The following is a 26,985-nucleotide window of genomic DNA, read 5'->3' on the forward strand; positions in this document are numbered from 1 at the left end:
TAACCGGCATTTCGGTTGAAATCAAATCGGGAATTATTATATTCACCAATTACGGCATTATCTTGTTCGGTATATAGAAATACTTTTTCGGCATTAAAGATTTGCATACTAAATTAGGTAATTTGTCAGAATTAGATTATCGTATTTTGCTTTACACTGGGTTCCTAAACTTGCCATTCCTTGTAATGCAGTTACAATATAACGCATTTGAGAGTGACATTGCTGAATTTCCTTGCAGGATCGTTTTCTTAAAATTGATACCTTACTTCCAGTAGTTCCTCTTGACTTTGGTAACTGCCACATTTTCAATGACTTGCATGAGTCTTGGCCAATCTTGCAATGCATTATTTCTTTTTTATTTCGGGGGAAAAGTGCCTAGAATGTACCGAAATATTCAAGTCTTGGCTTACATATTGCTTCCTTAGTTAAACTTTTCTTTCAGTAGCTTCCCTCCACCTCCTTTTGTTTTTGTTTTTTATGCATTAGAGCTGTTCACAATAGTAGGAGTCGGTTTTTGTAGCTTTTGTGATCGGAACTTCCGAGTAGTAATCACCACGCAACCCTCTTTGGAACTGCGTCCGTTTGTAGATTCATTTTCTTTCCTTCGAAACCTGTTTTAATTCCCTTTCCAAAAAATACATTGAATAAACCTTTGTGGCTCCTGATAGAGTGAAGATCTTTCGAACAACGTTTCATATTTTCTGTAGACATTTTTCCTGTAAGTGTCTAGTTTGCATTTGAGATTGCTACAAGAAGCCAACCAATAAATAATAAACACTAGAACTTGAACTCGTTCGGACTAAGTGATCAGAAAAACTCAATTTTTAAAAACTCAGCACTTATCGACCCTCTATAGAAGCTTGCATTCGCTGGAAAGTTTTTTGTTTATCCTAAAACGCCTCGTTTGATGCGTAGTGCCAGTCTTTTCCTTTCTTTTCTTTTGTGAATACGGTGTATGAAAATAGAGATACCGTACCGAGCCCATTTTTAGACACGGTATGCCCTCACGGCATCTCGCGTAATTAATGTGCAGATTCGGAAGCTACGACGAAGAAAAAAAAAAGAAACCCGACCGAAAACTTGATACAGTCTGCCCTGCGGGCATCCCGAGTAATTAATGTGCAGATTTGATGTTACCATGAAGAAAAAAAATACGACGACGAAGAAAAAGATTTTAGACACGGGCTGCGCTCAGGGCATCCCGTGTAATTAGCTATGGATAACACGCATGAGCACTGCAGTACGCTTAAACCTTGTTATTCAGTGTATGTTTTAGCAATGTACGCGGTCATACTATCAGTTGTTAAAATACGGATATTTGTCTGCAACGTTCGTGCGCATGACTTAGCTTAAAACAGAAAAAAGCAAATACGAAAATCTGCATTTAGGGTGCGTTGTTTGGGGGTGAACCTGATCAGAAATTTCTGATCCGTAGCTTTCCTTAGAGATGATCCATTTTCAGATCAATGATCCATCAAATCCAAAGTTTAAAATGGCGTAGAATACAGTTTTAATGGAAAAGCCAATAAGATCACTGATCCTCGTTCTCCGATCATGATTTTTCGGTTCTCATGCACCTTTTGGTCAAAATCCCATCTCTTTATTGCCAAAAAAAGAAAAGAGCTTGTATGAAACATTGATTTATTTGGCGTATAAAATATCGCTTAACAAAACATTAATCACCTTGACACAGACAAACTTGTTTCGATAAAAACCTGATATGGCAAAATGAAATATATCTAAAAGACTAGGTTTACAAAATTGAAATAATTTGAAATAAAAAAAAAAGCTTACTTGATATTTTGTCATATTCAGACTAGCAAAACTGCCTCAATATCATTAAGAAACTAACATTTATCAGTTGGCGAGTTTCAAAACGATGCAAGTCAGGTTAACCGTCCTAGAAACCCCCCATCAGGGTCTTGGTGCGGGAACGGTGCTCCAACAATTCTATCTTTTCCAGCATTAAGAAAGCAGCAGGTAAAATTTCTGTGACTTTGGGTGCACTTAACAGTGGATCTGAAAAAAATAAAAACGTAGTGTAAAGCAAGGTTATATATACATGGTTAAATTTAAAGCTAGATGCTTGTGGGCACTGTAATCAAACATACATTTTAAACATGCAAAGCGAACATAAACCTCTTAAAAATCTCAACTGGCGGGGAGGCTTACCTAAGGTCTCTTAACGGATACTCTACTAAACAAACTGGCTCTACTTATGACTGCCTTGACAAAAGCCCGTTTGAACTTTTATACAAACTCTGTCAGTAGTTTCACATTCTCTTAAAACTGATGCCCATTTCAATGAGCGGCGGCGGACATTTTCGAGAGGAACAATTCCAGCTTTTCTTCTGTTCTTACAGCTCACGTATACCACAACCACTTCCTCTTCTTCGATGAGGACGAAAAACCACAAATTTAAGGGGAACTGTTTTCAAAGTGTTATAGGGGGTTGTCACGTGTTTTGGGCGATGTTGTAACCTAGGTGCCAAAGCAAGCAATCCTTCTGGAAACGTAACTGATCGAGGTGACTACGGAACTTTTCTAAGCTCACGACTGCAGTAGCAATACACACTCAACGTAATTTTCAATTCTTACACGTTTCTTCCTCTTACTTGGCAGTGCGATTAACGTCAGGACGCCATCGCCGCTGTTTGTTTCATCTATTAAATTCTCCACTGAGTATCCTCACATAATAGCTCATCAAGCGAATAAAACGGATGCGGAGGGTGTGTTCCTTTCGGCAAATCCCCAAACAGTTTTTAGATCCAACATTCACTTGACTTTAGGGTCGAATGGAAAAGAATTTGTAATCTCGAGAGAAATAAGGTACTTTCTCCTTCTTGATAAAGTATTTGATGATACAGCGATGATAGTGTCTTGGCGTTAATAGCACAAAGTCAGACTGGAAGAAACGCGCACCAATTGAAAATTATATGGAATGTGTTGTGCCACAACACAGCGTGGGACTTTCAGCAGTCCCTTTCGTATGTCAAATAAAATATTTGCACGCAAATAGAATTTTTATGTCTTCTCTCTTTGACCAAAGTTTATTGGATAGTCAGAGGGACTGGGTCTGGAGGAGGTGTTAATGGCCATTATGTCCACCCCTCTCCTAGGTTTTTCGCAGATCACGTGAAATGGCAAGCCATGTGCTTGCCATTCGTTTCTATCATTCGGCGTAAAAAACCGTTTTTGATAAGAGTAGCATTTATGAGTTTGGTTTTTGGGCGGAGAGAGAAAGACATAAAACGATCTGTTGAGTTCCTGGAATTAAGGATTGCTCGCTGGGGTTCCTGCCTTATTACAAAAGTGATCGACAACAAACAATTCCGCCATGAAATTAACCTCAGATGCTGGAGTTTTTACCTTTTCCATCAGTCTTACAGTTTGGATTTTCTTCGAATTCCTCCAGTTGGGGTCTGTTTCCTTTCTAGAGCACAAGGCCAGCAAAGAAAAATAATTGTTAGGAAGGTTTTTAGCAACATTAACCGTTGGCGAGAAATATCTTTTAAAACGCAATTATGACCCAGGAAACTTTCAGTTAGTGTAATCAAGCCTGGTCCTGTATATGTGCACAGCTGGACTTTGTACATTGCCTTTTCCAATAGTTTGAAATTCCTACATTGTAAAAAGAATACTTAACCATCTACCTACTAAGTCTTCGCCAAGATACTACATGAGTTAGCGTTTGCTTTGTCTTACAATACAACGACCATCAGAGTCAACATTTCCTCGTGTATGAGTGTCATAGATTATTGATATAGTTCCCTTCAAGGGGAGTTTACTTATACTGTAAATCTTAAATTAAATTTTACTCGACCCCACTGAATACCAGCTTCCGTAATGTGAGTTCTCTGTATAAAGATCGTTAATATTAAATACCAATTGTCAAATACTTGTGAAATGTTTGTGCAGTGGCTAGTCTGATGCGGCGTTTCGTCTCGGCCAAGAGACTCTTCAGAGACCTTCAGAATTTATAGGCAAACTCCTTGAGCATCACGCGCAAATTTCCGTTCGCAAATTCAAGATGTTAGCAGCCCTCTGTCGCAAAAGGATTCATAACATTTCACATGTATTTGACAATTTTTCATTTCTTTACTTTTATAAATAACTTTTATAAATAACAATAATTACATTTAAACTTGGGCCGGGCTCGCCACGAATAAATTCAAAAGCCAAATTTCTGACGTTTGTGAGTCGATTCCGCTGTTCAAACATTATCAGGATATTGGCGGATGACAGAATTACATCTTGATTGTCGCCGTTTTACAAGCGGGTTCGAAGGATTGTATTTCTCAGCTATAAATCATGATCCTTTTTGGGATGTGACCGGACGGCAACTTTTGTAATTTCGAGACTTTGGTTTCCGATAGAGTAAGAATAAGACTTGAACTTTGAAACTAATCTTAATTAGTTAGTATTTCAATATTAAAGTCGTCTAGACGCATTTAACGTCTGAGACGTTAAAGTCGTCAGACGTTAAATGCGTCTTTCTTATTTATTGTTTTTATACTAGACGTTAAAGTCGTCTCGAGAAGACTTTAACGTCTCTAGCATAAAAACGGCCAATAAATGTATGCGCTATGCGGCCGTGACCAAGACCTGGCACCTATCATTTGGGTTAATTGGACTGTATAGACTTAAGTTTTACATGAATTATTTCATCCATATTTATACTGTTCATTTTAAAAACATTTGCTCAACATGAAAATGTTCTTTACTGACTCTCAGCCTGGGTAGTGTTCCTAGTATAATATAAGCCTCATCGTTATTATTGAAAAGGTTCTTATAAAAGAAGACCACGGTGTATTCAGCAATAAGCCTTATCACGGTTTTCGACGCCATTTTGACGAGTAGGCAAACAGGCTTGAAATAACAGTGTTTGTATGGAAATCCGATGTCAAATAATTTTCATAAAACATCGTTTCTGAAAAATTCATGAATTGAAATCTTTTAGCAATTGGAAAAGGAGTTTAAGAAAAAAATTGCAGGGATGTAGCTGTGCCAGAAAGCGTCCAGTCGTGTTTTGAACTTTTAATACATTTCCCTATATTTTTTTCCCAGGTTATTTTTAGTAGCAGTTCACGGCTGGTTCGCTTTACAGACAAATGTATCGAAAGTTCAAAACACGACTGGACGCTTTCTGACACAGCTACATCCCTCCAATTTTTTTACGTAAAATCCTTTTCCTAGCGCCAAAAGTTTCCAATTCATGAATTTTTCAGAAGTGATGTTCTATGAGAATTATTTGACATCGGATTTCCATACAAACATTGTTATTTCAAGCCTGTTTGCCTACTCGTCAATATGGCGTCGAAAACCGTGAAACACCTATTTGCACTTAAAGCTGCAAAAACTGACTGATGATAAGTTCTTAATTTGTCTCAAAAGGGTTCGATAACACGCGTCATAACTAAGTTCAGGGAGAAACAGAATGTATTGTATAAATTATTAAGATCGCAAAGGAAAAAACTCTTGTCATGAATATTTCACGTGCTGTCGGAATGAGTCCAGTCATGGTTGGTGCATAATCTCGTACGCAGATGTTGAGCACGTGCTGTATGGCACTTTGTACTTTTACGTAAAGAAATGTTATACAAACATACCGAATAACTTCAGTAAGGGTGCGTCTGTTTGGGAGAATCTGAAAACGGATTTGTGGTCTCGGATCATTCGGATCATGACGCAACAAAGAAACCGACGAATCCTTGTCCAGAGGATTCGTCGGTTCCTTTGGCGCGGCAAGATCCGAATGATCTGAGATCACAAATCCGTTTTCGGATACTCCCAAAAAAAAACCCACCCCTAAGTCTATTAGCAGTTAATTCGGAAACGGCTTACGTAACAGTTACATAACTTGTTGGCTTACAACGATTCTGGCTACTCAGAGTCAGAATAAACTTATGCTGGTCCGCAAAGCCTTTTTTGACTTTTCTCTGCTGTCGTCGAGTTCAAGTTAGTTAGATCCGTTAGATCCCATGTGCCGTAGTTGTACCGGGCTTCGATCCCGCGCAAACTGTGAGTTGTTCTTCAGCTCCATTTGTTGCTATTGTAGATGTTTTTGTGAGTCGTCGAGTTTCGTTAACCGTTTCATTTTAAAGTTGAGATATGCGAGCAAGGAAATCTACCGTTTGCATAAGCCTCAATTGAAATAGCAATCGCAAGCAATATGGAATAAATAAATAGTGAAATAGCGAGAGGTGAACGAAAGTCTCCTCTTCCATTTTTTTGCGAGACTCTAAGGCTGTAAAATCAATGACCTACCTCGCTTGCTGCAGCCATTTTACGCAAACTGACAAGGTGGATATGGTAAGGGACGATGTTTCAAGGACTCGTAGGATCTTGATCCGCACTCTCGACGAGCAAGGGTTAGAAAGAAAGTTTGTCAGCAGACTAGATGTTTTATCATAAAACCAAAACCAAAGTAATTGCTCTTGCCAATCACAACAGGTGCAAATAGCGCAATGAACCAATCAGAATTCAAAGCAAGTACATGTAACCGACGGCAAGCGCGGAAAAACACGTGTAAGCAAGGCAGGATTGGTTTTGGTTTTACATCTTATTGGTTGAGAAAGTAGCGTGAGTTTTAACAACCAATCACAGAGCGTGACGAGCGAGGGCTTAAGTTTCTTGCCTGAAGCTACTTGACCAGACGGGAAAAACGAAGATTAAAACCTTAAAATTTAAACGGGGTGCATACATGAATAGTTTACATTAGAAGACTTAACAGAACAATGGTTAGAAAATGTGTATGAGATTCCCGTAGGTATAAAAAAAAAACGTTCACAAGAGCAGTCATAATATATTAATTGAAATATAGGAACGGGCAGGGGGCGAAGATATATTCGCGCAAGACAAAGTCTATTTCACATGAACTCTCTAGTTTCATATAAGGTCATCGAGGTCTAAAAACAACTATAGCGTCTCCGCACTTGAGACTTGGGCAAGATGTTTCTTTATTAACCTTCTGCAAAACGTCAAACTCTTGACATCGTCCAGTGAATTGCTTCGATTCTATTTTTTATGGCTTGGCATTGAAAACCGGCAATGGGAGTCCCTTCATTCCAACACCCCCCAGCGGACACCAATTTCCGTTCGGGAAAATCAACTACAGCCCCCAATGAAAAACGTTCGCCCGTGCACCGAGGCTTATTGCAATCTAGAGGTACTAGAAAATACCCTTTATTTAAGTTTGTTTACAAACTCACGGCATGAAACAAGTCGGGTAATAGATTTGGCTTTATCGTATCCTCTCCTTAAGTCTGCAACCATTTTTTCTGTGCAAGAAATGTCCTCGTCGACGAGAGGATTGTGCATGTGTGATGTCTCATTTAAGGACGGGCTGATAGAAGAAGAATTTACGAAATGTAACAAGCATGGATAATTAGTAATATTATGCAAGTGTTAGATGGTGCTCCTTAGTATATACTACATGTACCGACAAGTGATCACTTGATATAGTCGTTTGTACCTAGTGTTTCTTGGCTAGTAGGTTCAGTTTGGCTAGTTACGTACATAACTGCGATGGTCTCTCAATTATTAATTCATTCATCCACAGTTCAAATATATTTAACAATTATTTCATGAGCGCCAGTTGGATATGAGATGATAGATAGCCAACGAGGTGCGTTGCTCCGAGTTGGCTATAATCATCTCATATCCAACAAGACGCATATGTGCGTGAACTTGGGCTTCTTTCCTGGTATATCCAGCTGTAAACGCCAGAAAGTTGACATGATAAAATCTCAGTTGTCATTTGTCGATTGTTTTACAGCATAGTACAAGCAAGTATATTTAAAAGAAATGTATATTCCTGGTCTAAATTGTACCCTCTGTCCGTTTTTCACACCCGGTCTGTAGTCTGCGTGTTACACTGACCGACTAAGTAATAAATTTTAGAATCTAATAAAGGTTCTGACAGTAAAATCCGAACTTTCAACCTATTTTATCTGTTTTATTGATTCGTGTGCATCTACCTGGCCAACAGGATTTAGTAAAAGGGGCAGGGATATCTTGTGTTGGCTAAATCCCCCCTCGTAAAAGTTTTTGTTTTTTGAAAAAAGGGAATTCTGATTGAAATTGGTGTTTCGTGGGAATTTCTTTTTGACCGTATCTTTAACCCATTAAAATCGATGAAATTTGTCCTTCGATGTCCTCGCGTCACATAGGCGAAATTTGATCCGTCTCGAGTACATGCGTTTGTTTACGCAAGATTACGCAGTTGTCACGTTTTGTCAATTAAAATAGAAAGGAGAACAGACAGGATGCTTTCCTTAAGGAAAAATTTATTCAGAAAAGTCTTTGTTTACGCCTAAGAAAGAAACGCTTATAATTCTAAATGCAAGACGAGAGACGCGAACGCGGTTTGAAGGAACTACCAGTCCAATTGGAAGCGAATTTATCAACCCGTGCATGGCACGTTTTTTAAATTTTCGCAAAAACTGTTCAGAATATGAAGAATCGGCCAATTAGAATAGTATTTCAGTACAAATTCACGATCAAACCTGTAATTTTTCAGCCGTTGAATTCCGAAAAGTACTCAAATGTTTCGTAGAAAGTCCGTGGCCTGAATAAGGATTTGAGATGTCCGCGCTCCCCTAACTCGTCTCCTAGATAAAACAACAATTTGTACTCGAAGCACATTTTCTTCGTCGTTATTTCTCGGATTTCCGCTATCGAAACTGTTGACTATTCCTTAGTAGTTCCTCTTTCGACGTACCACTTCGAAAAGTTTTGTTTTCCTTCGGAAAACGCGAAAATCGGCGACTAAACAAATGTCCGACCCATGCAAACCCATGTAGCGACGAGCACAATCGACAAGATCACCTGCGCATGCGTTTTAAGGCCCAGACGGCGATTTGTGACTGAATTAGGGAAAAAAAAAAACCAAGGGCAATGTTCAACTTGGTCTCCCTTTGGGAAGCCCAAGAAACAAGCGCGAGTCGAATAATTGTTATATTAAAAACAATCAAGTAATATTGGTAGACCTTGTTGATTTCCTTTTCAGAAGCAACCAGAAAACAATTTATGGTCGCTACTTCTCGGGCATGGTATAATGGCTCATATACCATGGCCGCTAAGCCAATCAAAACTCTGGAATTGCGTTATACAATGATCTAGGTTTTAATAAACAAAGTTATATACCGTCGGTTGCATCTTAGCGTGGACACAAGACAAAAAAACATGTTTAGTTCTAATAGGGTGCCAGACATGACGTGTTTTGTCGCCAAACATTTGAAGTATGACAGCCGTTAGCAAACTGTCGCGCAAGATCAGCGCGTTCCACTCGTAAGTTTATTTTATTTTTCTCAACTTGCAGGTATATTTCTCATTTAGAAACAGCACACTTGCCTCTAGAAAGTATTCTTAACATCTAAAAATGCTTGCAAAAAATATTTTGTTAACTGGCAAAAGCAAATCAAGGCAAACTTCGAATGTTTGGCGCTAAAACATGTGATGTTTGCACCCAACTAGAACATGTTTTTGCCTCCCGTCTACACGCTTTGATGCAACCGACGGTATTTAATTTTTTTTTTTCACTTCTATGGCTATACTACGAATTCACAAAATTATACCGGCTCCCATTGGTGGAGTAAGAGCAGTAAGACATAGTTTTGGGATAGGCCCTGACTCGTCCTAAGTCGTCTCTTATTAATTCGTGCGATCGAGAGGAGACTAGGACGGCAACGCAACGAAGGGGACGACGGGAAGGAGGAAGTGTGAGAGCTCTCCCCTTCTTCCTCCTTCCCATCTTCCCCTGCGTGCATCTCCCTTGACCTTCTCTCGTTAATAATGAAAGATGACTGGCGACGAGTGAGGGATAGGACTAAAGCATGCCTAGACAGCTTTCATATAGACCAGTGAGCTTTCGTTTAATTTTCTGTAAATTTTACTCAACTAAGGTATAACTGATCTTATTGAACAGAAAAATTCCCCAGTAAACTTGAAAAAGAGTCGGAGCATACACATTTTACTAGTGATACACAGTTTGAAAGAAACGACGAAAATGGTAACGACGAAAAGTAGGTGTCACAGCGAGCAATCGTTACTGGAAACGTAACTGAGCGAAGTGACTGCTGAACTTTTCTAAGCTCACTAATGCAGCAGCAGTAGTATATAAACTTTGTGCACTCAGACTCATTACAGTAATTAAAGCTTAAGATTGCAATTTAAGACATTGTAAACGTGAAGAGTCATAGTGTATAACTAGCGAATTTGGAGGTTTTGAATGATCTGTATTCTCCACAGCTAACAGCTGCAAGTTTTGCAAAATTCACGATTTTGCAAGTGGGTTTCGAGCACAGCCTGGGGTGCGAAAAGTTCGAATCACAAAATTTTATGAAAATTAAATTTCTCTGTTAGTATTTCATATTTGTTACCTACTTGCCAAGAGAAGTTGATGGAAGAGTGATCGAAATCTATTTTTTTTAGACAAAAATTGAAAATGAGGTTCTTAGGGATAATCGTTCTTGAGGATTGCTCGCTCTGGCACCTGCCTCATCACAACATCCCAAACAGGGTGGAAAACCTCCTATCCCACTTCAAAAGCTGATTCTCCTTACTTTGTGGGTTTTCAGAATTAACATCACTCATAAACAAGATGCCCCTAATGGGGCATGCTTAATGTGGCCTTCTTTACTTCCATTGTATGCTTCGCAGATTTTTAAAACTATCGTCCCTTCGCAATTGAAATAATTCAATAGTTTTATTCAGAAAGTCTGCGTGATATTTTATCGTTGTGTTACTGGAAATCATCCCGGAAATTAATTTCTGATAAGGTCATGACCCCGCTGGGCGCTGGGCAACATGGACAGATACGGAAAAGGGGATCTGACTCAAGTTTTCTATTGAAAAAATAATCAATGTAAAAACGGTCTCTGTCTCCAAATTAAAGGTGAAAACGTAAGGATCAAAGCGTCCGTATAAAGCACGAAGTGTTCTTCTTAAAATGCTTTCCCTGTATTAGTAGTTGGGTTCCCACTTTATAGCAATCTGGCAAACCAGTTACAAACAAAAACAAAGCTTTCCTAAATGAAAAGTTTTAGTAAAAATTGACAATCAAACTTCAATCTTTTTATGCTATATCGATTAGTCGATTACCAGTAGTACTTAGGCATCAGTTCGACAAAGTCTGCAGCGTCACGCATTAGTAATCACTGTACTGTGACATCTGCTCTGTTTCCTCCGCGTAATTAATGTGCAGATTTGAAGCTACGACGAAGAAAAAAAAAGATACATGACCGAAAACTTGATATGGTCTGCCCCGCGGGCATCCCGTGTAACTAATGTGCAGATTTGATGTTACCATGAAGAAAAAAATACGACGACGACGAAGAAAAAGATACCCAGCCCAATTTTAGACACGAGCTGCCCTCAGGGCATCCCGCGTAATTAGCTAATTTCGTCGCTTTTTTGATAAGACACATGAACACTACAGTACGCTTAAACTTTGGCATCCAGTGTACGTTTTAGCAATGTACGCGGTCATACTATCAGTTGTTAAAATACGGATATTTGTCTGCAACGTTCGTGCGCATGCCTCAAAACAGAAAGAAGCAAATAGGAAAATCTACATTTAGCGATGCGTGTTTTGGGGGTGAACCAGATCAGGAGTTTCTGATCTGTAGTTTTCCTTACGGATGATCCATTTTCAGATCAATGATCATCAAATCCAAAATTTAAAATGGCTTAGAATTCAGTTTTAATGGAAAGGCCAATAAGATCACCGATCCTCGTTCTCCGATCATGATTTTTCAGTTCTCATGCAGCTTCTGGTCAAAATCTCATCTCTTTATTGCCAAAATAAAAGAAACGAGCTTGTATGAAACATTGATTTATTTGGCGTATAAAATATCGCTTGACATAACATTAATCACCTTGACACAGACGAAATCGTTTCGATAAAAACCTGATATGGCAAAATGAAATGTATCTGAAAGACTAGGTTTACAAAATTGAAATAACTTGAAATTTTAAAAAAAAGGCTTACTTGATATTTTGTCATATTCGGACTAGCAAAACTGCCTCAAAATCATTAAGAAACAAACATTTATCTGCTGGCGAGTTTCAAAACGATGCAAGTCAGGTTAACCGTCCTAGAAACCCCCCATCAGGGTCTTGGTGCGGGAACGGTGCTCCAACAACTCTATCTTTTCCAGCATTAAGAAAGCAGCAGGTAAAATTTCTGTGACTTTGGGTGCACTTAACAGTGGATCTGAAAAAAATAAAAACGTAGTGTAAAGCAAAGTTATTTATACATGGTTAGATTTAAAGCTAGATGCTTGTGAACACTGTAATCAAACATATTTTAAACATGCAAAGCGAACATTAACCTCTTAAAAATCTCAACTGGTAGGGAGACTTACTTAAGGTCTCTTAACGGATATTCTATTAAAGAAACTGGTTCTACTTATGACCGTCAAAAGCCCGTTTGAACTCTTATACAAACTCTATCAGTAGTTTCACATTCTCTTTAGATGCCCATTTCAGTGAGCCGCGGCGGACAATTTCGAGATCGAAGAACAATTCGAGCTTTTCTTCTGTTCTTAAGCTCCTGCGGTGTTTTCAGCTCACGTATACCAAAACCACTTCCTCTTTTGCCATGTGGACGAAAACCCACAAATTTAGGAGGATCTGTTTTCAAAGTGTTACAAGAGGTTGTCACATGTTTTGGGCGATGTTGTAACCTAGGTGCCACAGCTAGCAATCCTTCTGGAAACGTAATTGATCGAGGTGACTACGCAACTTTTCTAAGCTCACTACTGCAGCAGCAACACACACTCGACGTAATTTTCAATTGTTACACGTTTCTTCCTCTTACTTGGCGGTGCGATTAACGTCAGGACGCCATCGCCGCTGTTTGTTTCATCTATTAAATTCTCCACTGAGTGACCTCACATAATAGCTCATCAAGGAGGTGAGGGTGTGTTCCTTTGGGCGAGTCCCCAAGCAGTTTTTCGATCCAACATTCACTAGACTCTAGGGTCGAATGGAAAAGAATTTGCAATCCCGAGCGAAATAATTTGCTTTCTTCTTCTTGATGAGGTATGTGATGATACAGCGATGATGGTGTCTTGGCGTTCATAGCACAAAGTCAGACTGGAAGAAACGTGCACCAATTGAAAATTATATGGGAAGTGTTGTGCCACGGCACAGCGTGGGACCTTCAGCAGTCCCTTTCGTATGTCAAATAAAATATTTGCTCGCAAATAGACTTTTTATGTCTTCTCTCTTTGACCAAAGTTTATTGGATAGTCAGAGGGACTGGGTCTGGAGGAGGTCGTAATGACCATTATGTCCACCCCTCTACTAGGTTTTTCGCAGATCACGTGAAATGGCAAGCCATGTGCTTGCCATTCGTTTCTATTATTCGGCGTGAGAAGCTGTTTTTAATAAGAGCAGCATTTATGGGTTTGGTTTTGGGCGGAGAGAGAAAGACATAAAACGATCTGCTGAGTTCCTGGAATTAAGGATTGCTCGCTGGGGTTCCTGCCTTATTACAAAAGTGATCGACAACAAACAATTCACGAAATTAATTAACCTCAGATGCTGGAGTTTTTACCTTTTCCATCAGTCTTACAGTTTGGATTTTCTTCGAATTCCTCCAGTTGGGGTCTGTTTCCTTTCTAGAGCACAAGACCAGCAAAGAAAAATAATTGTTAGGAAGGTTTTTAGCAACATTAACCGTTAGGGGGAAATATCTTTTAAAACGCAATTATGACCCAGAAAACTTTGAGTTAATGTGTTCAAGCCTGGTCCTGTATATGTGCACAGTTGGACTTTGTACATTGCCTTTTCCAATAGTTTGAAATTCTTACATTGTAAAAAGAATATTTTAACTATCTACCTACTCAGTCTTCGCCAAGATACTACATGAGTAAGCGTTTGCTTTGTCTTACAATACAACGGCCATCAGAGTCAACATTTCCTCGTGTACATGTGTCATAGATTAGATATAGTTCCCTTTAAGGGGAGTTTACTTATACTGTGAATCTTAAATTGAATTTTACTAGGCCCCACTGAATATCAGCTTCCGTAATGTGAGTTCTTTGTATAAAGATCGTTATTATTAAATAACAATTGTCAAATACTTGTGAAATGCTCGTGGCTAGTCTGACGCGTCGTTTCGTCTCGGCCAAGAGACTCTTCAGAGACCTTCAGAATTTATAGGCAAACTCGCTCGTTAAGCATCACGCACAAATTTCCGTTCGCAAATTCAAGATGTTAGCAGCCCTCTGACACAGAAGGATTCCCAACCGCACGTACACGATTTGAAATTTATACAATAAAGAATTGAAAAATTGTAAACTACTTGTGAAATGCTCTTGGCTAGTCTGACGCAGCGTTTCGTCTCGGCCAAGACTCTTCAGAGACCTTCAGAATTTATAGGCAAACTCGTTGAGCATCAGACCTAAAGTCCCGTTCGCAAAAAAAAAAAAAAAAAAAATCCGCGTCAGACAAACCAAAAACATTTCACAAGTATTTGGCAAGTTTTCAATTCTTTATTCTATCAATTTCAACACGTGTACGTGCGGTTGGGAATCCTTCTGCGACAGTAGGCTGCTAACATCTTGAATTTGCGAACGGGACTTTGCGCGTGATGCTCAACGCTTTTGCCTATTAATAGGCCTTATCACGGTTTTCGACACCATTTTGACGAGTAGGCAAACACGTCTGAAATAACAGTGTTTGTATGGAAATCCGATGTCAAATAATTTTCATAAAACGTCGCTTCTGAAAAATTCATGAATTGGAAACTTTTAGCACTAGTAAAAGGATTTTAAGAAAAAAAATTGGAGGGATGTAGCTGTGCTAGAAAGCGTCCAGTCGTGTTTTGAACTTTCCATACATTTGTCTGTATAGCGAACCAGCCGTGAACTGCTACTAAAAATAGTTCGCGGGAAAAAAATACAGGGAAATGTATGGAAAGTTCAAAACACGACTGGACGCTTTCTGGCACAGCTACATCCCTCCAAATTTTTATCTTAAAATCCTTTTACTAGTGCTAAAAATTTCCAATTCATGAATTTTTCAGAAGCGACGTTTTATGAAAAATTATTTGACATCGGATTTCCATACAAACACTGTTATTTCAGACGTGTTTGCCTACTCGTCAAAATGGCCTCGAAAACCGTGATAAGGTCTATTCTGAAGCTCTCTGAAGAGTCTCTTGGCCGAGACGAAACGCCGCATCAGACTAGCCACAAACATTTTACAAGTATTTGACAATTTTTCCTTTTTTTTATTTTACAAATAACAATAATTACATTTAAACTTGGGCAGGGTCCGCCACGGACAAACTCGAAAGCCAAATTTCTGACGTTTGTGAGTCGATTCCGCTTTTCAAACGTTATCAGGATATTGGCGGATGACAGAATTACATCTTGATTGTCGCCGTTTTACAAGCGAGTTCGAAGGATTGTATTTCTCAGCGATAAATCATGATCCTTTTTGGGATGTGACAGACGGCAACTTTTGTAATTTCGAGACTTTGGCTTCCGATAGAGTAAAAATGTAAGACTTGAACTTTGAAACTAATCTTAATTAGTTAGTATTTCAATATTAAAGTCGTCTAGACGCATTTAACGTCTGAGACGTTAAAGCCGTCTGTTAAGTGCGTCTAAACAACGCACTTAACAGAAGACGTTAAAGTCGTCAGACGTTAAATGCGTCTTTCTTATTTACTGTTTTTATACTAGACGTTAAAGCTCGAGACGACTTTAACGTCTCTAGCATAAAAACGGCCAATAAATGTATGCGCTATAAGGCCGTGACAAAGACCTGGCACCTATCATTTGGGTTAATTGGACTGTATAGACTTAAGTTTTACATGAATTATTTCATCCGTATTTATACTGTTCATTTTAAAAACATTTGCTCAACATGAAAATGTTCTTTACTGACTCTCAGCCTGGGTAGTGTTCCTAGTATAATCTCAGCCTCAACGTTCTTATTGAAAAGGTTCTTATAAAAGAAGAGTGTATTCAACAGTAGGCCTTATCACGGTTTTCGACGCCATATTGACGAGTAGGCAGACAGGCTTGAAATAACAGTGTTTGTATGGAAATCCGATGTCAAATAATTTTCATAAATCATCGTTTCTGAAAAATTCATGAATTGAAATCTTTTGGCAATTGGAAAAGGAGTTTAAGAAAAAAATTGGAGGGATGTAGCTGTGCCAGAAAGCGTCCAGTCGTGTTTTGAACTTTTAATACATTCCCTATATTTTTTTCCCGCGAACTATTTTTAGTAGCAGTTCACGGCTGGTTCCGGCTTTACAGACAAATGTATGGAAAGTTCAAAACACGACTGGACGCTTTCTGACACAGCTACATCCCTCCAATTTTTTACTTAAAATCCTTTTCCTAGTGCCAAAAGTTTCCAATTCATGAATTTTTCAGAAGTGATGTTCTATGAGAATTATTTGACATCGGTTTTCCATACAAACGCTGTTATTTCAAGCCTGTTTGGCTACTCGTCAACATGGCGTCGAAAACCTTGAAACACCTATTTGCACTTAAAGCTGCAAAAACTGACTGATGATAAGTTCTTAATTTGTCTCAAAAGGGTTCCATAACACGCGTCATTACTAAGTTCAGGGCGAAACAGAATGTATTGTATAAATTATTAAGATCGCAAAGGAAAAAACTCTTGTCATGAATATTTCACATGCTGTCAGAATGAGTCCAGTCAAGGTTGGTGCATAATCTCGTACCCAGATGTTGAGCACGTGCTGTATGGCACTTTGTACTTTTACGTAAAGAAATGTTATTCAAACATACCGAATAACTTTAGTAAGGGTGCGTCTTTTTGGGAGAATCCGAAAACGGATTTGTGATCTCGGATCATTCTGATCCGACGAATCCTTGTCCAGAGGATTCGTCGGTTCCTTTGATGCGGCAAGATCCGAATGATCTGAGATCACAAATCCGTTTTCTGATACTCCCAAAAAAAACTGCACCCTTAAGTCTATTAGCAGTTAATTCGGAAACGGCTTACGTAACAGTTACGTAACTTGTTAGCTTAAAACGATTCTGGTTATTCAGAGTCAAAATAAAGTTATGCTGGTCCGCAAAGCCTTTTTTGACTTTTCTCTGCTGTCGTCGAGTTCAAGTTAGTTAAATCCGTTAGATCCCATGTACCGTAGTTGTAACGGGCTTCGATCCCGCGCAAACTGTGAGTTGTTCTTGAGCTCGATTTGTTGCTATTGTAGATATTTTTGTGAGTCGTCGAATTTCGTTAACATTTCATTTTACAGTTGAGATTTGCGGGCAAGGAAATCTATCGTTTGCATAAGCCTCAATTGAAATAGCAATCACGCAAGCAATATGGAATAAATAAATAGTGAAATAGCGAGAGGTGAACGAAAGTTTCCTCTTGTATTTTTTCGCGAGACTCTAAGGCTGTAATATCAATGACCTACCTCGCCTGCTGCAGCCATTTTACGCAAACCGATACCTTGGGTATGGTAAGAGACGATGCTCCAAGGACTCGTAGGATCTTGATCCGCACTCTCGACGAGCAAGGGTTAGAAAGAAAGTTTGTCAGCAGACTAGATGTCTTATCGTAAAACCAAACCAAAGTAATTGCTCTTGCTAATCACCACAGGTGCAAACAGCGCAATGAACCAATCAGAATTCAAAGCAAGTACATGTAACCGACGGCAAGCGCGGGAAAAACACGTGCAAGCAAGGCAGGATTGGTTTTGGTTTTACATCTTATTGGTTGAGAAAGTAGCATGAGTTTTTTCAACCAATCACAGGGCGTGAGGAGCGAGGGCTTAAGTTTCTTGCCTGAACCTACTTGACCAGACGGGAAAAACGAAGATTAGAACCTTGAAATTTAAACGGGGTGCATACATGAATAGTTTACATTAGAAGACTTAACAGATCAATGGTTGAATAAAAAAAACGTTCACAAGAGCAGTCATAATATATTAATTGAAATACAGGAACAGGCAGGGAGGCGAAGATATATTCGCGCAAGACAAAGTCTATTTCACATGAATTCTCTAGTTTCATATAAGGTCATCGAGGTCTAAAAACAACTATAGCGTCTCCGCGCTTGAGAATTGGGCAAAACGTCAAACTCTTGACATCGTCCAGTGAATTGCTTCGATTTTATTTTTTTATGGCTTGGCAGTGAAAACCGGCATAGGGAGTTCCTTCATTCCAACACCCCTTTAGCGGACACCAATTTCCGTTCGGGAAAATCAACTACAGCCCCCAATGATAAACGTTCGCCCGTGCACCGAAGCGTATTGTAATCTAGAGATACAAAAAAATACCCTTCATTTAAGTTTGTTTACAAACCATGTAACAAGTGGGGTAATAGATTTGGCTTTATCGTATCCTCTCCTTAAGTCTGCAACCATTTTTTCTGTGCAAGAAATGTACTGGTCGACGAGAGGATTATGCATGTGTGATGTCGCATTTAAGGACGGGCTGATATAGAAGAAGAATATACGAAATGTAACAAGCATGGATAAATAGATAGCCAACTGGGCGCGTAGCGCCGAGTTGGCTATAATCATCTCATATCCAACAAGCGCGAGTGGAATAATTGTTTTATTAAAAACAATCAAGTAATATTGGTAGGCCTTGTTGATTTCCTTTTCAAGAGCAACCAGAAAACAATTTATAGTCGCGACTTCTCTGCCATGATATAATGGCTCATATACCAGTTTTTAATAAACAAAGTTATATACCGTCGGTTGCATCTAAGCGTGGACATAAGACTAAAAAACATGTTTAGTTCTAATAGGGTGCCAGACATGACGTGTTTTGTCGCCAAACATTTGAAATATGTAATTTCTGACGGTTGAGTGACTAAGGAACGAATTGGTCAGAAATTACTATTCTGATAGCACGATTGAGAGGTTTTAGTTTTCTCAAGGGAGAGTTTTGAGTACTTAATGTTTTAGCGGGGAATATTAATCATTCTAGCTCAGTCAGTCTACCTGTTCGCTGCTTTCAAATTTAGTTAAATTTTTTCTATGGAGTTATGGGTTTGTTTGTACCTCTTCCTCGAGGTTCTGTGCCGCTGCATTAGATGGGGAATACGTTTCCACATATTTTTTGGCCACATCTAAAGAGTTGTTTTTTAGTGGTTTTTCGTATCTGGCGTGGTACACTTAATTTTTCAAGCTTTTCAAGTTAGACTCTATAGCATGTTGTATGTTGTAATAAGTATATGTCAGGACACATTGTTGTTGTCGGTTGACTGACTGACCATTCCTCAATAAACTATTTCACATTGAATGTTTCGTGATAGTGTAGTCAGAATATGACAGCCGTTAAGCAAACTGTCGCGCAAGATCAGCGCGTTCCACTCATAAGTTTATTTCGTTTTTCTCAACCTGCAGGTATATTTCTCATTCAGAAACAGCACACTTGTCTCAAGAAAGTATTCTTAACATCTAAAAATGCTTGCAAAAAATATTTTGTTAACTGGCAAAAACAAATCAAGTCAACAACAGCCGCTGCCTCCTCCAAACTTCGAATGTTTAGCGCCAAAACACGTGATGTTGCACCCAACTAGAACATGTTTTTCCCTCCTGTGTACACGCTTAGATGCAACCGACGGTATTTAATTTCTATTTCTTCACTTCTACGGCTATACTACGAATTCACAAAATTATACCGGCTCCCATTGGTGCAGTAAGGGCAGTAAGAGATAGTTTTGGGATAGGCCCTGACTCGTCCCAAGTCGTCTCTTATTATCTCGTACGATCGAGAAGAGACTAGGACGGCAACGCAACGAAGGGGACGACGGGAAGGAGGAAGAGTGAGAGCTCTCCCCTTCTTCCTCCCATGCGTGCATCTCTTTTGACCTTCTCTCGTTAATAATGAAAGATGACTGGCGACGAGTAAGGGATAGGACTAAAGCATGCAGAGACAGGTTTCATATAGACCAGTGAGCTTTCGTTTAATTTTCTGTAAATTTTACTCAACTAAGGTATAACTGATCTTATTGAACAGAAAAATTCCCCAGTAAACTTGAAAAAGAGTCGGAGCATACACATTTTACTAGTGATACACAGTTTGAAAGAAACGACGAAAAGTAAGTGTCACAGCGAGCAATCGTTCTGGAAACGTAACTGAGCGAAATGACTGCTGAACTTTTCTAAGCTCACTAATGCAGCAGCAGTAGTATATAACCTTTCTGCACTCAGACTCATTACAGTAATTAAAGATTATGATTGCAATTTAAGACATTGTAAACGTGAAGAGTCATAGTGTATAACTAGCGAATTTGGAGGTTTTGAATGATCTGTATTCTCCACAGCTAACAGCTGCAAGTTTTGCAAAATTCACGATTTTGCAAGTGGGTTTCGAGCACAGCCTGGGGTGCGAAAAGTTCGAATCACAAAATTTTATGAAAATTAAATTTCTCTGCTAGTATTTCATATTTGTTACCTACTTGCCAAGAGAAGTTGATGGAAGAGTGATCGAAATCTATTTTTTTTAGACAAAAATTGAAAATGAGGTTCTTAGGAGTAATCGCTCTTGAGGATTGCTCGCTCTGGTACCTGCCTCATCACAACATCCCAAACAGGGTGGAAAACCTCCTATCCCACTTCAAAAGCTGATTCTCCTTACTTTGTGGGTTTTCAGAATTAACATCACTCATAAACAAGATGCCCCTAATAGGGCATGCTTAATGTTGCCTTATTTACCTCCATTGTATGTTTCGCAGATTTTTAAAACTATCGTCCCTTCGCAATTGAAATAATTCAATAGTTTTATTCAGTAAGTCTGCGTGATATTTTATCGTTGTGTTACTGGAAATCATCCCGGAAATTACTTTCTGATAAGGTCATGACCCCACTGGGCGCTGGGCAACATGGACAGATACGGAAAAGGGGATCTGACTCAAGTTTTCTATTGAAAAAAAAATCAGTGTACAAACGGTCTCTGTCTCCAAATTAAAGGTGAAAACGTAAGGATCAAAGCGTCCGTATAAAGTACGAGGTATTCTTCTTAAAATGCTTTCCCTGTATTAGTAGTTGGGTTCCCACTTTATAGCAATCTGGCAAACCAGTTACAAACAAAAACAAAGCTTTCCTAAATGAAAAGTTTTAGTAAAAATTGACAATCAAACTTCAATCTTTTTATGCTATATCGATTAGTCGATTAGCAGTAGCACTTAGGCATCAGTTCGACAAAGTCTGCAGCGTCACGCATTAGTAATCACTGTACTGTGACATCTGCTCTGTTTCCTCCGCGTAATTAATGTGCAGATTTGAAGCTACGACGAAGAAAAAAAAAAGATACATGACCGAAAACTTGATATGGTCTGCCCCGCGGGCATCCCGTGTAACTAATGTGCAGATTTGATGTTACCATGAAGAAAAAAATACGACGACGACGAAGAAAAAGATACCCAGCCCAATTTTAGACACGAGCTGCCCTCAGGGCATCCCGCGTAATTAGCTAATTTCGTCGCTTTTTTGATAAGACACATGAACACTACAGTACGCTTAAACTTTGGCATCCAGTGTACGTTTTAGCAATGTACGCGGTCATACTATCAGTTGTTAAAATACGGATATTTGTATGCCACGTTCGTGCGCATGCCTCAAAACAGAAAGAAGCAAATAGGAAAATCTACATTTAGCGATGCGTGTTTTGGGGGTGAACCAGATCAGGAGTTTCTGATCCGTAGTTTTCCTTACGGATGATCCATTTTCAGATCAATGATCATCAAATCCATAATTTAAAATGGCTTAGAATTCAGTTTTAATGGAAAGGCCAATAAGATCACCGATCCTCGTTCTCCGATCATGATTTTTCAGTTCTCATGCAGCTTCTGGTCAAAATCTCATCTCTTTATTGCCAAAATAAAAGAAACGAGCTTGTATGAAACATTGATTTATTTGGCGTATAAAATATCGCTTGACATAACATTAATCACCTTGACACAGACGAAATCGTTTCGATAAAAACCTGATATGGCAAAATGAAATGTATCTGAAAGACTAGGTTTACAAAATTGAAATACTTTGAAATGAAAAAAAAAAGGCTTACTTGATATTTTGTCATATTCGGACTGGCAAAACTGCCTCAAAATCATTAAGAAACTAACATTTATCAGTTGGCGAGTTTGAAAACGATGTAAGTCAGGTTAACCATCCTAGAAACCTATCAGGGGCAGGGTCTTGGTGCGGGAACAGTGCTCCAACAATTCTATCTTTTCCAGCATTAAGAAAGCAGCAGGTAAAATTTCTGTGACTTTGGGTGCACTTAACAGTGGATCTGAAAAAAATAAAAACGTAGTGTAAAGCAAGGTTATTTATACATGGTTAGATTTAAAGCTAGATGCTTGTGAACACTGTAATCAAACATATTTTAAACATCCAAAGCGAACATAAACCTCTTAAAAATCTCAACTGGTAGGGAGACTTACCTGAGGTCTCTTAACGGATATTCTACTAAAGAAACTGGTTCTACTTATGACCGTCAAAAGCCCGTTTGAACTTTTAAACAAACTCTGTCAGTAGTTTCACATTCTCTTAAAATGCCCATTCCAATGAGCGGCGACAGACATTTTCGAGAGGAGCAATTTGAGCTTTTCTTCTGTTCTTAAGCTCCTGTGGTGTTTACAGCTCACGTATACCACAACCACTTGCTCTTTTTCCATGGGGACGAAAACCCACAAATTTAGGAGGATCTGTTTTCAAAGTGTTATAGGAGGTTGTCACGTGTTTTGAACGATGTTGTAACCTAGGTGCCACAGCAAGCAATCCTTCTAGAAACGTAACTGATCGAGGTGACTACGGAACTTTTCTAAGCTCACTACTGCAGCAGCAACACACACTCGACGTAATTTTCAATTGTTACGCGTTTCGTCCTCTTACTTGGCGGTGCGATTAACGTCAGGACGCCATCGCCGCTGTTTGTTTCATCTATTAAATTCTCCACTGAGTATCCTCACATAATAGCTCATCAAGTGAATAAAACTGATGCAGAGGGTGTGTTCCTTTCGGCAAATCTCCAAACAGTTTTTCGATCCAACATTCACTAGACTTTAGGGTCGAATGGAAAAGAATTTGTAATCTCGAGAGAAATAATGTACTTTCTCCTTCTTCATAAAGTATGTTATGATACAGCAATGTTGGTGTCTTGGCGTTAATAGCACAAAGCCAGACTGGAAGAAACGCGCACTAATTGAAAATTATATGGAATGTGTTGTGCCAGAACACAGCGTGGGACCTTCAGCAGTCCCTTTCGTATGTCAAATAAAATATTTGCTCGCAAATAGAACTTTTATGTCTTCTCTCTTTGACCAAAGTTTATTGGATAGTCAGATGGACTGGGTCTGGAGGAGGTGGTAATGGCCATTATGTCCACCCCTCTCCTAGGTTTTTCGCAGATCACGTGAAATGGCAAGCCATGTGCTTGCCATTCGTTTCTATCATTCGGCGTAAGAAACCGTTTTTGATAAGAGTAGCATTTATGGGTTTGGTTTTTGGGCGGAGAGAGAAAGACATAAAACGATCTGTTGAGTTCCTGGAATTAAGGATTGCTCGCTGGGGTTCCTGCCTTATTACAAAAGTGATCGACAACAAACAATTCCGCCATGAAATTAACCTCAGATGCTGGAGTTTTTACCTTTTCCGTCAGTCTTACAGTTTGGATTTTCTTCGAATTCCTCCAGTTGAGGTCTGTTTCCTTTCTAGAGCACAAGGCCAGCAAAGAAAAATAATTGTTAGGAAGGTTTTTAGCAACATTAACCGTTGGCGAGAAATATCTTTTAAAATGCAATTATGACCCAGGAAACTTTCAGTTAGTGTAATCGAGCCTGGTCCTGTATATGTGCACAGTTGGACTTTGTACATTGCCTTTTCCAATAGTTTGAAATTCTTACATTGTAAAAAGAATATTTAACCATCTACCTACTATTAAAGTCTTCGCCAAGATACTACATGAGTTAGCGTTTGCTTTGTCTTACAATACAACGACCATCAGAGTCAACATTTCCTCGTGTATAAGTGTCATAGATTATTGATATAGTTCCCTTCAAGGGGAGTTTACTTATACTAAAAATCTTAAATTAAATTATACTGGACCTCACTGAATACCAGCTTCCGTAATGTGAGTTCTCTGTATAAAGATCGTTAATATTAAGTAACAATTGTCAAATACTTGTGAAATGTTTGTGCAGTGGCTAGTCTGATGCGGCGTTTCGTCTCGGCCAAGAGACTCTTCAGAGACCTTCAGAATTTATAGGCAAACTCGTTGAGCATCACGCGCAAATTTCCGTTCGCAAATTCAAGATGTTAGCAGCCCTCTGTCGCAAAAGGATTCATAACATTTCACATGTAATTACATTTAAATTTGGGCAGGGCTCGCCACGAACAAATTCAAAAGCCAAATTTCTGACGTTTATGAGTCGATTCCGCTGTTCAAATATCGGCGGATGACAGATTGTCGCCGTTTTACAGGCGGGGTCGAAGGATTGTATTTCTCAGCTATAAATCATGATCCTTTTTGGGATGTGACAGACGGCAACGTTTGTAATTTCGAGACTTTGGCTTCCGATAGAGTAAAAATGTAAGACTTGAACTTTGAAACTAATCTTAATTAGTTAGTATTTCAATATTTAAGTCGTCTAGACGCATTTAACGTCTGAGACGTTAAAGTCGTCTGTTAAGTGCGTCTAAACAACGCACTTAACAGAAGACGTTAAAGTCGTCAGGCGTTAAATGCGTCTTTCTTATTTACTGTTTTAATACTAGACGTTAAAGTTGTCTCGAGACGACTTTAACGTCTCTAGCATAAAAACGGCCAATAAATGTATGCGCTATAAGGCCGTGACCAAGACCTGGCACCTATCATTTGGGTTAATTGGACTGTATAGACTTAAGTTTTACATGAATTATTTCATCCGTATTTATACTGTTCATTTTAAAAACATTTGCTCAACATGAAAATGTTCTTTACTGACTCTCAGGCTGGGCAGTGTTCCTAGTATGATCTCAGCGTCAACGTTCTTATTGAAAAGGTTTTTATAAAAGAAGAGCACGGTGTATTCAACAATAGGCCTTATCAAGGTTTTCGACGCCATATTGACGAGTAGGCAAACAGGCTTGAAATAACAGTGTTTGTATGGAAATCCGATGTCAAATAATTTTCATAAAACATCGTTTCTGAAAAATTCATGAATTGAAATCTTTTGGCGATTGGAAAAGGAGTTTAAGAAAAAAATTGGAGGGATGTAGCTGTGCCAGAAAGCGTCCAGTCGTGTTTGAACTTTTAATACATTTCCCTATATTTTTTTCCCGCGAACTGTTTTTAGTAGCAGTTCACGGCTGGTTCGCTTTACAGACAAATGTATGAAAAGTTCAAAACACGACTGGACGCTTTCTGACATAGCTACATCCCTCCAATTTTTTACTTAAAATCCTTTTCCTCCTGCCAAAAGTTTCCAATTCATGAATTTTTCAGAAGTGATGTTCTATGAGAATTATTTGACATCGGATTTCCATACAAACACTTTTATTTCAAGCCTGTTTGCCTACTCGTCAATATGGCGTCGAAAACCGTGAAACACCTATTTGCACTTAAAGCTACAAAAACTGACTGATGATAAGTTCTTAATTTGTCTCAAAAGGGTTCGATAACACGCCTCATTACTAAGTTCAGGGCGAAACAGAATGTATTGTATAAATTATTAAGATCGCAAAGGAAAAAAGTCTTGTCATGAATATTTCACGTGCTGTCAGAATGAGTCCAGTCATGGTTGGTGCATAATCTCGTACCCAGATGTGAGCACGTGCTGTATGGCTCTTTGTACTTTTACGTAAAGAAATGTTATTCAAACATACCGAATAACTTTAGTAAGGGTGCGTCTTTTTGGGAGAATCCGAAAACGGATTTGTGATCTCGGATCATTCTGATCATGCAGCAACAAAGGAACCGACGAATCCTTGTTCAGAGGATTCGTCGGTTCCTTTGATGCGGCAAGATCCGAATGATCTGAGATCACAAATCCGTTTTCTGATACTCCCAAAAAAAAAAACCGCGCCCCTAAGTCTATTAGCAGTTAATTCGTTAACAGCTTACGTAACAGTTACGTAACTTGTTAGCTTAAAACGATTCTGGTTATCCCAGAGTCTTCCGGGCGTTGCCCCGCTGACCAAAAAGCCTGAAGACTCTGGGTACGAGATTGGTTATTCAGAGTCAGAATAAAGTTATGCTGGTTCGCAAAGCCTTTTTGACTTTTCTCTGATGTCGTCGAGTTCAAGTTAGTTAAATCCGTTAGATCCCATGTACCGTAGTTGTAACGGGCTTCGATCCCGCGCAAACTGTGAGTTGTTCTTGAGCTCCATTTGTTGTTATTGTACATGTTTTTGTGTGTCGTCGAGTTTCGTTAACGTTTCATTTTAAAGTTGAGATATGCGAGCAAGAAAATCTACCGTTTTCATAAGCCTCATTTGAAAAAGGAATCACGCAGGCAATGTGGAATGAATAAATAAATAGTGAAATAGCGATAGGTAAACGAAAGTTTCCTCTTGCATTTTTTAGCGAGACTCTAAGGCTGTAAAATCAATGACCTACCTCGCTTGCTGCAGCCATTTTACGCAAACTGACAAGGTGGATATGGTAAGAGACGATGTTCCAAGCACTCGTAGGATCTTGATCCGCACTCTCGACGAGCAAGGGTTAGGAAGAAAGTTTGTCAGCAGACTAGATGTTTTATCGTAAAACCAAACCAAAGTAATTGCCCTTGCCAATCACAACAGGTGCAAACAGCGCAATGAACCAATCAGAATTCAAAGCAAGTACATGTAACCGACGGCAAGCGCGGGAAAAACACGTGCAAGCAAGGCAGGATTGATTTTGGTTTTACATCTTATTGGTTGAGAAAGTAGCGTGAGTTTTATCAACCAATCACAGAGCGTGAGGAGCGAGGGCTTAAGTTTCTTGCCTGAAGCTACTTGACCAGACGGGAAGATCGAAGATTAGAACCTTAAAATTT

The 26,985-nt window shown here is 39.1% G+C and overlaps 2 long non-coding RNA genes across 4 annotated transcripts; both read right to left on the reverse strand.

The window, feature by feature from the left end:
* Window positions 1-1,624: 1,624 nt before the first annotated feature.
* LOC146457519 (uncharacterized) lies at window positions 1,625-6,427 on the reverse strand. Its single transcript, XR_014858453.1, has 3 exons — window positions 6,268-6,427; window positions 3,370-3,433; window positions 1,625-2,019 (listed from the first exon to the last, which is right to left on the reverse strand). It is a non-coding gene; the product is annotated as an uncharacterized LOC146457519 (long non-coding RNA).
* A 5,393-nt stretch (window positions 6,428-11,820) lies between these two features.
* Window positions 11,821-26,738, reverse strand: LOC146457520 (uncharacterized). Of its 3 annotated transcripts, none has more exons than XR_014858452.1 (3): window positions 26,565-26,738; window positions 13,565-13,628; window positions 11,821-12,217 (listed from the first exon to the last, which is right to left on the reverse strand). It is a non-coding gene; the product is annotated as an uncharacterized LOC146457520 (long non-coding RNA). The 3 variants fall into 3 exon arrangements; XR_014858451.1 differs by lacking the exon at window positions 26,565-26,738 and adding an exon at window positions 17,426-17,582; XR_014858450.1 differs by lacking the exons at window positions 11,821-12,217; window positions 13,565-13,628 and adding exons at window positions 21,860-22,259; window positions 23,616-23,679 and having other exon boundaries at window positions 26,565-26,726.
* Window positions 26,739-26,985: the final 247 nt, after the last annotated feature.

The sequence above is a fragment of the Pavona decussata genome, unplaced genomic scaffold, assembly GCF_977016875.1.
Source record: "Pavona decussata unplaced genomic scaffold, jaPavDecu1.1 SCAFFOLD_241, whole genome shotgun sequence".
NCBI lineage: Eukaryota > Metazoa > Cnidaria > Anthozoa > Scleractinia > Agariciidae > Pavona > Pavona decussata.